At 41.3% G+C, this 14130-nt stretch overlaps 1 long non-coding RNA gene across 1 annotated transcript; it reads right to left on the bottom strand.

Annotated features, from left to right (window-relative positions):
- Positions 1 to 3902: 3902 nt before the first annotated feature.
- LOC133966729 (uncharacterized) lies at positions 3903 to 6964 on the bottom strand. The gene is made up of 3 exons (XR_009923980.1): positions 6718 to 6964; positions 4529 to 4595; positions 3903 to 4216 (listed from the first exon to the last, which is right to left on the bottom strand). It is a non-coding gene; the product is annotated as an uncharacterized LOC133966729 (long non-coding RNA).
- Positions 6965 to 14130: the final 7166 nt, after the last annotated feature.

The raw sequence follows: 14130 nt of genomic DNA, 5'->3' as shown, positions 1-14130 counted from the left end.
TTCTAGGGATTTATGAATAAGTGTAAGCCCCGGAGTTTGTGTTCTGTGTTTATTTCAATAAGGTCTGCTAAGACGTGGAAGTTTACATATCTTTTCATGCTGTTAATCGGGGATATTTAATATCTTTTGTAACTGAATAGGTTTTGTTGGGAATTTAATAACTGTATGCCTACTAGCTATTGTAGGATTAAGAGTTCAACCACAATCGGTTGTTAGAGTTTCTTCTCTGTTAGATAGGTTAGAATACGCATTTTTGATGTTTTTGTTTTTCTGTTTATCTGTGTCCTGGGTGGGAGGGGGGCGGAAATGGGTGGGAGGGCGGATGGAGTGTCATTTAACTCAGGGATGCACTTGTCCAGCAGAGTGGGGAGAGAGTCTAAGGATGGATGCCTGCAACCACCCTACATAATGCATAATAATAACAGGAGAGATAATATAACATTCTGCTCATGGAATGTTTATGGTGTTAACGAGCCAGTTAAAAGAGGCAAGGTGCTCGCTCACCTCAAATCCTTGCAGGCGGATGTCATTTTCTTACAGGAAACCCACCTGAGGAACGACTCGCATGCTAGGCTCAGGTGTAGGTGGATACAACATGTCTACCACTCCATCTTTTCAGTTAAGGCTCGTGGCACAGCCATCTTAATCCGTAGGGGGGTTCCCTTTAAACATCTGTCTACAATAGCAGATAAAGACGGGAGATATGTCATGGTTGTGGGGGAATTCCACTCTACACCTGTAACATTATTAAATATATATGGACCCAATAATGACGATCCAGAATTTTTCAAAAGGGTTTTAAATGTCTCCAGTACTAATCTAATAATTGGTGGTGATTTCAATCTAGTTTTGGACACTTACTTGGATAGATCTTCTTCACAGAGGGAACCTTCCAGGGCCTCTAATCTTCTGAGATCTTATATTGAAAATATGAATGTTTTTGATGTGTGGTGATAAGCCACACAAACTACTGGCGAGACAACTACGGAAACTTGAGAACGACAGTACTATCCACAAAATTAAGTCTGGTTCAGGAAATGTCCTTACATCTCCCAAGGATATTAATGACAGATTTAGACAATTTTATCAAACTCTATACACTTCTGAGGTTAATTCTGTGGGAGAAACAATGCAGACATTTCTAGATAAATGTGATCTCCCGTCACTGAGTCAAGCGGACCGCGATACCTTGGGGGCAGACATCACATGTAAAGAGCTACTAGCGACCATTGGTTCAATGAAAAACGGTAAAAGTCCCGGCCCTGATGGACTCAGCAATGAGATTTACAAGAGGTTTGGGGGATTATTGGCTCCTTACCTGCGTAAAATGTACATCCAATCGTACGAGGATGGCATATTGCCCCAGACGCTGACCGAAGCCACTATTACCCTCCTTCCCAAAAAAGGGAAAGATTTGGAAGAAGTGGGTTCTTACAGGCCAATCTCGTTATTAAATTCGGATCAAAAAATTCTAGCCAAGACATTGGCCAGAAGACTTAATGTATTTATATGCAAGACTTTCCCAAAAGGACCTTATTATCCTCAGTTTAGATGCCGAAAAAGCATTTGATCGGGTCGAATGGGCTTACTTATTCTCGGTCTTGCAGAAGTTCAATTGTGGTGATAAATTTGTGTCCTGGACTAAGCTCTTATACAATAGCCCCCGAGCCAGAATACTTACTAATATAACTCTTTCTGACCCTTTCCGGTTGGGTAGGGGCACGAGGCAGGGCTGCCCACTTAGCCCTCTACTGTTCGCATTAGCCATAGAACCGCTGGCTGAGACCATTCGTTCGCATCCAGATATACATGGTTACAATACAGAATATACCAAGAATAAAATATCATTGTATGCGGACAATATTTTGTTATTTGCCATGCAGCCTAGGATTACAATTCCTTCAATTTTGAAAACTTTTCAACTGGATTTTTCTCCCTCAGCTACTTTATCTTTTTCAAAATCTACCTATTGACCTTGCCAAATCTTTTTTCATTAAATTGGACTCAATCATTCTACCCTTTGTATGGAATTACAAGTCTCATAGAATAAAGAAGGACCATCTTTGTAAACACAAAACTAATGGGGGGCTGGCACTAGGGCTGAACAATTTGGGGAAATAATCTAATTGCGATTTTTTCCCCCAAAATTGCGATTGCAATTTAATATGCGATTATTTTCTCCCCAAAAAAACATGATGAATGATTTAAATATAAATATGACCAACACAATATTAGATACATTTACTGTACAATATTCTTTCCCACATTTTTATTTAACTGCTCATTACAGCAACAAGAAAGATGGGAGGGTATACACTGTTGTCTTTTTTCTTTTCTTTTTTGTCTTCTCCTTTTTGTTCCATCTGTTTTGTTGATGCAGGGCATTGCTTGTTCACTTGCTATTCTTTTTTTTGTCAGGGACTACTTTTTCACCTTCTGTAAAAACAAAGGAAACATAACTGTCGACTGTTAATTTCTCTGCTATGTGATTGGTTTCCCAATAAACATATTTGAAACAAATATAGATAAGGCAACCATGTCCCCTCCCATGATGGCAATAGACATGGTGCAGTCCAATTAGGACTCACAGCCATTTAAGCTGGGCCTCCTTTTGCTGAACAGCCAGATGACTCCAGAAACAAGGCCCCAGGAACTGGTACCTCAAAGAAAACTTAATTAATTATCACAGAAAGAAAATATTTAACAAATAAAAGTATGTTGTATGAAATCAAAATGTGTCAAGTTATTTGTGGGTGCGTGTGCAAAAACAAACAACTAAGCAAACTAGAAATCAAGAAGTTACCATCATGTTTTGGAATGTCAGTGTGTGGTTGCTGGTGCGGCCATCACATGGACCAACGTTGCTACTCAACGTTTTCTGATGAGACCGGGTTGACCTCAGATATTCAACCTGACTTCAGTGCACTTGTCTATGCCTAGCAGACTAGATTTCTGTCACTGAACAAGAAAAATAAACAGAAAACCAGCAAATGGGGTGATTAGACTATATGCAAAAAATAATAGCACTTTGTATAAAGTTAATTTATAGCTGATCTTTGAAAAAAACTTGCATATTTTGTTCACAACTGTTCTTGTAAATGTTGAGTTGGCATAATTACTTTGCGTGCCTCACTTTTTTATTGCCTAATCATAACATTTACTCTTACCAGTAGAAGCTTAATATGAGTAGAATTGAGTTCAGCCAATTGGTCCGAACCTCCACAACTGTCATGTTTCTCATGAGGCCCCTTGGGAAAATGAATTGCCCACCCCTGGTGTAGACCATCAGACAGAGGTGTCAAGTAACGAAGTACAAATACTTTTTGATCTTACTTAAGTAGAAATTTTGGGTATCTTTACTTTACTGGAGTATTTATATTTCAGACGACTTTTTACTTCTAACATTTTCACGCAAATATCTGTACTTTCTACTCCTTACATTTAAAAAATTGCCTCGTTACTCCTAGTTCATTTTGGCTTGTTTTCATTCCAGTTTGTCATCCTTCAAAAACACACAAGAGAGGCCGCCACACAACCGCACAGAAGGGGTTCCGAAAAAAGAGGAGAGCAAAGCCAGAGCTGCGTGCGGCACCGCAGCATCCGCCATCCTCCCCGCCTCCACTGACGCGCCTCGCTGTCAGATCCGTCGGCCATCGGAGCAGGCCGGCAAAGGCGCACTGAGGGGGGAGGAATAGCGAAGAAGGAGGTACCCATGGTCGTGGACAATGCTCAGGCGAAGTTGAGGAGACAGAAAATAGAAGGAGTGGCGGTAGTAGCGACGGGCGGTGTGTACAAAGGGCAGGGCCTCAGCAGTCTGTGAAAGACTCTTTAGTGTTGCAGGGCTCATCTTCAGGCCCAGGTAGAGCATGCATAGGCTCAAATAACTTTGAGAACCTGCTGCTTTTGCGGCTGAACAAAGCCTATCGGTAGTGTTGTTGTACATACAGGATTTAGTCCAAAGGTCTCAAGGTCTCTTCCAATAAAGGTTATTGATAACATTTCACTGAAGTTTATTGATCAGTTTATTGGTATACGTGTGTAATGTCCACACTGTATTTACAAGGGCTATCACCAATACCACTCATAGACAGCTGGACGCTCCAGCAGCTCCTTGGAACTGGTTCCCCTGATCAACGGATCAGGCTGAGAAAAAGCAGGCGCATTATACAGCAGCTTGTAGAGCCGTTTCCTTTGGTTCCTTTTCTTATTCCCTTTTCTGCGTGGGGGACGAATAAACAAAGAGTCAGGAAGGATGGCAGTGTAAATGAGAAACTCTGAATATCAAGCTTTTCCACCAATTTGGAACCTACTACAAATTATTAACACTGATCTAAGCAGAAGCAAAACAAAACCCTAATAACAGAACTGATCTATTTTTAAGTCAATGGATTCTAGTTAATCAGAGTTATAAATATCCTGCTAGCAGGAAAGATAAATATCAGTATCACAGAGACACTCTCCTTAAGTTTCAGAGAAACCTATAGCACCAACAGGATCCTTCAAATCAGACAGCGTTGTCATCTCATACCTTCCGTCGAAGTCTGCCTTCTCTTGAGGAGGGGTGGAGGGTTGTGGTGCGGGGCTGGACTGCAGTGCTGAGAAGCAGTTGAGGCCCGCAGAGATGAAACGATAAAAGAGAGAAAAGTGAAAAATAGCGATTGTGGGTGATCAGAGTCAAGATCCAGTCATTAAGAGGAAGATGCTTCACCTGACTCTGTGTACAGGATATGCTGTAAGTTACTGTTTTATATCAGGGTTTCATCAAGTTAAATTTAAAACCTTTTTAAGAACATAATGAAGGAAATTTTCGTAAAGTGTAATAGATATGAAAGACTATCAGACTCCAAGATTTCTAACAAGCTTCATATCTTAGATGAATCAGTGACAGCTACAGCTAAACAGAGCGGAGCAGCCGAAACATTGTGAAGTGAGTGGCACACTTCCATCGTTAAGTGTTGTAGTATGAACTCCAAACAGTTACACGACTCCTGATCAGCAGGTCATGTAGTGTGAACTGCAAAGTGATCTGATAGATTTGAAAGTCATGTGGTGTGACCTAACCTAAATCACCGGCCTTGGCTCCTCCACCACTGCCCTTCACCAATGTGACTTGAGCCCAGGCAGGGTTCCCACGGTTGCCTTGAAAAAAAATTCCATGCTACCTCCTGATTTTCCAGGTACCATATTAATTGATGATCTATAGGCCCCTAAAGCTTTCCGCCCCCCTCCCCTCACACACACACACAACCCCCTAGGACACCTGACCACTTACTTGATTTAAAAAGATGTGCCAGTCATGTCTACATTGTAAATGCTTAGAGATTATGTCTTATTGATAATATCAATGCATGAAATAATGCAACAATCTGTAGACGAACAACAATTTATTGAACTGGAACTTTGAGACACATGAGCACTGGGATTGATATATGTTCTCTCTTCCACTCCTCTCATATCTCTTCCTGTCCTCTTCTCTCCATACCTCCCCTCTCGTGTCCGCTCCTGTCTTCTCTTCCTACTCTTCTCAACTCCTCTCCCTTTTCCTCTGTCATCCTCTTCTCCCTTATCCTCCTCTCTTCTTCTCCTCTTTCATCTTCTCCCCTCTTCTCTTCCTCCTCCTGAATCTCCAGCGTGTTCAAAACAAACTCCCCTATATGTGGTGAATAACACGGTTTGAGGAAAAGTCAATGAGTGAAATACATATGGGGATCAAACATAGTTCTAGTATTTTAAAAGCAAGGTAAAAATAACCTCAACAATTCCAGTGTAAGCTGCTAGCTAGCAAGTTGCAGCTAGCTAGTTAGCAAGATTGCACTGCTTACTAACTAACGTTGATAAACCCAGGTTTACCACACAGTTAAAACACAGCTACTTACATTTGAGGATAAACTTGCATAAAAAGTTTCACTGTAGATGTCAAGGCTCCCGTGTTGGCTGGGAAATGCATGTTTTTTACCCTTCTATTGAGATCGTGAGTAACGTTTCTCAATTATTATTCCCGAAGTCCACCAATCCGAAACTATACTTTTAAAGTCCATATCGCCAGGTTGCCTGCATCAAATTCCAACATCTAATATACCACATAGGATGCCAAGAGCATGCTCTACAACATGGGATCATCCATTTCTATCTACAGTAAAAGCTGTTCACATGTAAAGGGTTTTTATAAGCTCATCTTAATTCTGTGCTCAATAGTTTCACTTTAATACTATTTAACACATCATCCAATAAAATTTTCCAGGACAACTGTTTCAATTTCCATGTAAGTATTCACTTTTGCTCAGTTTCCATGACTTTTCAAAACCTGGAAAATGAAAAAATAAATTCCATGTTTTCCATGGTTTCCAGGTACCGTGGGAACCCTGCCAGGGGCCCTGCTGGATCTTCACGTCCATTTGAGGCTGCACTTTTCTCGGCTCCTCCTTCTCTTTAATCTTTGCCTCCTTATGGACAATGGTTCTCGGACCCTGCTCGGGTCCTCTGGACACCCATTTGTTCAGAATTTTTTTACAGAACCACATAATAACTCCTTAACAACAGCAGTGTAGATATTCATTGAACAGAATATGAACAGAATGTGTAGTATCATGTTCCTGGTCATCAGACAGATCGGGTGAAATAAATCTCTGTGGTAAAATCCATCTTACTTTGAAGAAATTGAATGTTGGACTCTTTACAATTGTGCAAATGAAAGAATAATCGCGAAGACCAACTCACCAATCTAAGTTCTATAATATCCTGCAACATGAACCGTTTCCGAGTCGCTATCTTCCCCTCTCGGACGATTTTTTCAATCTGTTAAAATACTGATCCATCCAAGGCTGGTGAGAAAGAGAGGGAGAGAGATGGTTAATTTGAGACATGAAGTTCATGTTCAGCATGTCTCCATTCAATCTACCAGACACTGCTGACAAAAGTTCACATCACATCTTCATCAGTATAAACAACGCATATTTAGTTTTTGAATGGGAAACCAGCCTCATATAATCCTGTAGATTATATTCGAAGCTTTCAATCTGTAGTCCTTCAGACCTTTTCTAAAACCATAATAAAACAAATGTAAGATTTATGTCAAATGTACTACTTCTGTAGTGCACCTCATGTTGCCATTCTCAGTGTGAAAATACTTCAACATTTAAAATAACCGAGTATATAAAGTCCTCAAACTGAGACAACACATGCATTTAAAGCTGCTTTTCATTAGCAATAATAGCTGTATTGGGGATCTACTTGAGCTGAACTGGGAAAAGGTTCAACACCAGTGTTCCTATCCACTTTTTGCTATGTTTTGCACAACATACAGCAATTGTACAGCAAGTTTTCTCTTCAGGTTCATACCACATAGATGTTCTGCTGTTCCAAGTGAAAATGTGTCTAGCAGATCACTGCTTCTAGTTATAAAACAGAACCACTTTCAACCCTGGAGCCTGCAATGGACAAGGGTAAGACCTGGAAACGGTTTCAAGATCACTGAGGTCAACCCCCACTCTGTGGTTTCTTTTGAACATTGTGCATGCTTCTCTGTAAAGCCGTAAATGGGCTTTATGCAATAAAGCCCATTTCCGCCACAGTGATGAAGAAAACTAGCCTGACGTTGTCATACTCACAATTCTAGTCAGAATGTGAGTCTGAGACCGCTCCATTGGGCTGTGATTATGGGGCGTGTTTCAACCGAACCAGGAATTAAAATGCCTATTCGCTCTATTAGATAAACCTACAACTATCAGAGCAACGTAGTATGTGACGTATGTTAAGTGAGGTATTGTGAGTTATTTACTAACGCCGGGTTCACACCGGACACTGAAGCGACGTCAAAGCGACGCTGAAGCTTAACAGCTTAACAGCTGGCCCCCATCCACTCCTGTGTTAAACCTTTGTGCTGGTCACACCGGAGGCTGAAGCGCCTCGCTGCACCAAGACTGCCTAGCGCCGTGCAGCGATCGTTTCGGCGTCGAGTCTTTTTTTTGCGCTTGATATAAATTATCTAATATGCATCCCATACTTTGAATTCCCCTTCTGTTGTCCAGGAGTTTTAATTTTACCAATGACATTATTAAATGTCCCCCTCTGCCCATCCACTACAGCCATACAACCAGTGATAAAGATAAAAAGAGAGAGAGGGGGGCTACGTATTCTCCACATAGGCTTGAGTGGAGAATATATAATTTACCCTCGACACCCGACATTTAACGGAGCAAACAGCAAAGAAGTTCTTCAACATGGATGACATTAAATTAATAATTGAAGTGGAGAAGTACAGTGAGTGTTATGATCCTCGGAACATGTTGTATAAAGACAACACAAAAAAATACACATGTTGGGACGCTGTTACTTAATGTTGGAGCAACAAGTAAGTATATACTTGAATACTACTGGATCCACGGGTGATATATTATTAGCACTGCCCGGCGGTTCAGCGTCGCTTCAGAGTCCGGTGTGAACAGCTTTGGTGTCACCTCCGCGTTCTCTGTTCCTCTTTCAAAATAAATGCGCTGTCAATGTCTTCTAGAACAGACTCAATGGCAGCATCTACACATCTCAGCTCTCCAGCGGCAGGCATGTTTGTTGAAAACGAATTCAACCCAAGTGCACTTTGATGACGTGGTTGATTATGGTACTGTTGATCATCTGTCCATCATCGTATAAAGCCCGCCTTGACAATCTGATTGGTCCGGACAATTTCTGTTCGGAGCACAATTTCTCCCCAATGGAGCGACTCCAGACCGATCTTCCCGACCGAAAATGTTGTTGGCGGGGCTAAGTTCGTCTGGCATCCAGGCTAGAAGAAAACCAATCTTTATCTTAAACCTGTTTACAGCCTGGTTCAAAAATTGGTTTTAGTTTCAATCGCGAGGTTCTTCCTTCATGACAACTCTGTGGGGGACGAATTTTTTTTTAACTCCCTCGTTTCAACGATAAAGAGCAGGGGTGGGCAATTAATTTTCTCAAGGGGCCACATGAGAAAAATGGACAGTTGTGGAGGGCCGGACAAATTAGCTGAACGCCATTCTACTCAAATTAACATTTACTCTACAGGTAAGAGAAAAATGTGCTTGCAAAAATGTATTTAATCATCAATCAATCAAATTTTATTTGTATAGCCCATATTCACAAATCACAATTCGTCTCATAGGGCTTTAACATGGTGTGGCATCATCTGTCCTTAACCCTCAGCAAGAAGTAGGAAAACCTACTAAAAACCCTTTTAACAGGATAAAATTACGTAGAAACCTCAGAGAGAGCCACATGTGGGGGATCCCTCTCCCAGGACATACAGAAGTGCAATAGATGTCAGGTGTAAGAAAACATCATCAAGATTAAAGTTTTTAGCAGCATTGATGAGGGTAAACATTTTGAAGGATAACTTCAATGCTATTTGTCAAGCAGTCCTGCTGCAATCATAGTCTATGGTCAGCAGCCAGCAAGATCATGATCCGCCATCCAGATCGGATTCCACTATAGTCCACAGTCATTGTCCATTGCCGCTTATTAGGATCCATCATCAGCCGCCGACCTCGGTCGTGGTCCAACACCATTATATGATGCCAACACGACACAGGATCCGCCATTAATGCTACGATCAGCCTGCACGATATAGAATCCGCGGTGCTGGATCCACCATTGCGACCTATGATGCGTTATCCACAACTCATAATCCATGGTGTGGCCACAGCGGGCCCGGATCTGCGGGCGATAAAGCAAAGGGACTCGGGGAAGGGTTCAAGTCAGTAACATGTACTGATGAGATATGACTTACTTCGATGTGATAAGGATGAAGAAGAGGAAGGAGAAGCTGGAAAGAGAAGCTCGGTGTGTCATGTGTCATAAATTCCCTTTGCGTCTGTTGCGATATCTATGTTTCTCTGTATCTTGTGACTATATTTTACCTATATCCTGTGAATAATATTAGCTGTATAGTCTATATAAACTAATGCAAAATACAAAATATAAACTGTTACTGTAACCTGTGTAACTGATCTTTTTGTCGCAGACACAGGGTCAGGCCCTGAGCACGATCACAGAAAGAGACAAAACAGGAAACCAGCCGTTAGCAACTGACTGGTAACCAGGCACATGAGCAGGTGCCAATCTGAGTGTCAATCTGACTGCAAAATACAATTTGGAGAACGTGTTGGATGGAAATTCATCTTGAGATATGAAACAATGAAATTCTCAGACTGGAGTTGCCATTAATTCTTTGTAATGTTAGTGTAGCCCTGTATAAAATCATTAGGATACAGCGCATCAAATAGCATAACAAATGTTGTATTAAAAGAGAAAGTTCATGATAAGTAGATAAGTTCGTATTATTAAAAATAGTAGTTAAAATAAGGTTAAATACAGGATAAAATGTAATGAATATAATATGTACAGTTAATAAGTTTAGCTATTTACAGTTAAAAAGTAAAGCAATAAATAGATGTGTGGTTAAAAGTCTCTGTGATTGAGAAGATGAGAAACTTGATTTGAGTGCTTTTAATGTGAAATCTAACTTTTTGTCAGTAATTCAGTTTCTGTATTTCTCATTGGGTAGTAGCAAATTCACAGCCAATCCAAGTCTGGTATGGGGAGGGACATTAAGTGTAGGATGAGGTTAAGCATGCTTTGAGCAGGTGAGTTAAAGAGAGAGAGATTGTCCGGAGTCCTGAGGAAAACGTGTAGTGCTGTGGGAAACATTTAAGAGGTGTCATCGAGGTCGACTACTTGTGGTCCTGTTATATTACTCTTCTATGTAACCTGCCAAAGGTAAATATAATGTGTATGCCTTAAATTGTGAAGCTGTAACTTAATGTTGTAGTGAAAAAGACAGAACTGTAATGTAGTTAGCCACCCGCTAGCATAGTATCACATGTTTGGATAGCATAGCTTTAGCACTGTTGTAGTTTCAATGCTAAAACGGGCTAACGTTAAGTCAGTACGATTTAGCGTGATGATATTTTGACTCAAAGAGTTCATGTAATTAAAGGAGACGGACGTCTGTGAAGAGAGGGAGAGAGAAATTGAGATGGTTGCTGGTGGATGGACCCTGCTGTTTATTCTTCCCCGGATTTTTCGTTGCTGTGTGCTGCCTGTGTTTGGATTGTGACTGCCATCACCCCTGTCTGTGGCTATCATTGCCCTATTGCTCCTCGTTTGGACCTGTGAGTATTGAACTGATGTGACAATGCACGTGTTTTTATTTTATGCTCTGGACTGAGTGAAGTGGCCATAATAGTTTTCAGGCCTCACCGAACCCGAGCATCACTACAGGCCTGCAACTGAGTTTCGAGTTTTATCATTTCTGGTCCGCATGTGATGTTTGTGAGTTAATTTAAAGTTGATTATTGTTTTGTTTTGATTCAGAGACCTGTGAAAGGTAAAGATTTTATTTAACCCTTTTTCAGTGATTTAAAGAGTGAATTGAGAATTCGTAGGAACGGGTTAAACAATTTAAAGAGACCCTGTATTTTATTTTGTGTATTTGAGAAAGGTTATATTTCATATAACTGTTGTGCATTTATTTTATTTTGTAAATATTTTACTTCCTGAGAGAGGAGCTCACAATAATTTCATTTATTTTATATTCTAAATAAACATCTGTGAAGGTTTTGACTTTTAAAATACAGTTGTGGTGGTCTTTAATTTTAATTAGAGGAATTAAAACAAAAGATAAGTTTCTTTTCAAATATTCTTCTGAGATCATATTCATTTTTTGTGTTTACGAACTCAGGCCCAGGAGATCTGGGTTACATTAGGATCTGCAGAGTTTGCACAACAAGCACAGGTTCTCAGGAAAGAGAGAGGTCATGCAAGAATTAATACAAAGAGGTGTTTCATGAAACGTCGTGAGAAAAAGATATGAAATCCTCCTCAGTGTCTAATCTGTGTATCTCCAATGTAGCAGGCTCCCTGTTGGCCAAGGCCACAGTAGTGGGACACCTGGTCAGTTGAAAGTGATGTGCTTGCAAAAAACTGCACTTTGAGGAAACAGTATACATCTGGCCATTAACTGAATTCCCTCAAAGAAAAAGACCCGCCTCTGTGCTGAACCCTGTGTCTGATTAAATATACTGTGGACTTAGGATGTGTGTGAGCTTCTTCTAGACATGATCCAGCGAACCTGGTGACGTGTCCGGCAGAACCCCAGAGACTCTCTGTAAGTATTGTTCTTATGCAATAAACTTGTTACTGTGAAATCTTTGAACATTGAATTTGTCTAATCATTGCCTTTCCCATCTGAACCTCGAATCAATGAACACGACACTGTCTGGTCCGGACGGGACCGGGCTCGACACGTCTTAGCGTCATCAGGGTTTTTTTTGCCTTGTTGATACAATGATACAGGCCGAACTTGGGGGTACACTGAGGCTCAAGGTAAATCTGACTGGCTACTGGTTTGTATGGTAGTATGATGAAAACCATGTGGCCCACTCAGTAGATCAGCCATCAATACCTCTATGCCTTTTTAAACTAAACGCTTCCTATTTTAGAACATAGGAAAAGTAACGTTCTGCCGCACTAATTAGCTCTAACTATAAGCTATATCAAAAAAGAAGGTTTTGAGCCTACTCTTAAACGAACAAATGGTGTCGGCCTCCCTAACTGAAAGTGGTAGATTATTCCACAGCAGAGGGGCTTGATTGCTAAAAGCTCTGGCTCCTACTCTACTTTTAGAGACTTTAGGGACAACAAGTAAGCCTGGATTCTGGGAGCGGAGTGCTCTAGTGGGTTGATAGGGTACTAACAGCAAAGTTTTCTAGTGGAAGCATATATAATGAGAATAAAATTGGGTCGAGCACAGAGCCCTGTGGAACACCATGGTTAACTTTGGTGTGCACAGATGACTCATCATTAATTTGCACGAATTGGGAGCGATCAGAAAAATAAGATTTAAACTAGTTAAGGGCGGTTCCATTAATGTTAATCAACTGTTTAAGTCTTTGTAATAAAATTTGATGGTCATTGTGTCCAATGCTGCACTGAGATCCAACAGAACGAGGACAGACACATATCCCTGAGCTGAAGCTATTAGAAGGTCATTAGTGACTTTTGCTACGGTGGTCTCTGTGCTGTGATTGGCTCTGAACCCAGACTGAAAGTCTTCATATATATTATTTTCCTGGAGAAACTCACACAGCTGATTGACTTCAACTTTTTCTAAGATTTTTGACATGAAGGGGAGATTAGATATTGGTCTGTAATTGGCTAAAACCTCTGGGTCTAGGGTGGGTTTTTTGAGAAGTGGTTTGATTACAGCTATTTTAAAAGACTGCGGTACATAATCAATCAATTTTATTTGTATAGCCCATATTCACAAATTACAATTCATCTCATAGGGCTTTAACAGGGTGTGACATCCTCTGTCCTTAACCCTCAGCAAGAGTAAGGAAAAACTACTAAAAACCCTTTTAACAGGGTAAAAATATGTAGAAACCTCAGAGAGAGCCACATGTGAGGGATCCCTCTCCCAGGACGGACAGAAGTGCAATAGATGCCACGTGCAGGAGAACATCATCAATAATCAAATTTTCTAGCAGCATTTGATGAGGGTAGACATCCTGAAGGACAACCCCAACATAACATGCCAAGCAGTCCCGCTGCAATCACAGTCCATGCTCAGCAACCATCTGGACCACGATCCACCATCCAGACCAGACGCCACTCCAGTCCTCAGTCACCGTCCACCGCCGCCCACCAGGACCCATCACAAGCCACCACCGCGGTCCTGGTCCACCGCCCGTGCCCAATGCCAACGCGACACAGGGTCCGCCACCAGCACCACGATCAGCCCACATGATTCAGAATCCGCCACACTGGATCCAACACCGCGACCCCCGGTGCGCGATCCACAAACCGCAATCCATGGTGCGGCCCTTGATCTGCGGGTGATAAAGCAAAGGGATTCCGGGGAAGGGGGATAGGGATGGAGAAGAGGAAGGAGAAGCTGGAAAGAGAAGCTCCGTGTGTCATAAAATAGAACAAGTAACGTTCTGGCGCACTAATTAGCTCTAACTATAAGCTTTATCAAAAGGAAGGTTTTGAGCCTCCTTTAAACGAAAAGATGGTGACTGCCTCCCGAACTGAAAGTGGTAGATTATTCCACAGCCGAGGGGCTTGATGGCATTAACCTGATGATAATGACAGATTGAT

Source organism: Platichthys flesus, chromosome 12, assembly GCF_949316205.1.
Source record: "Platichthys flesus chromosome 12, fPlaFle2.1, whole genome shotgun sequence".
In the NCBI taxonomy this organism is placed as follows: Eukaryota; Metazoa; Chordata; class Actinopteri; order Pleuronectiformes; family Pleuronectidae; genus Platichthys; species Platichthys flesus.
Note: the sequence above shows the minus strand (reverse complement) of the source record. Positions and strands in the feature narration are given on the sequence as shown.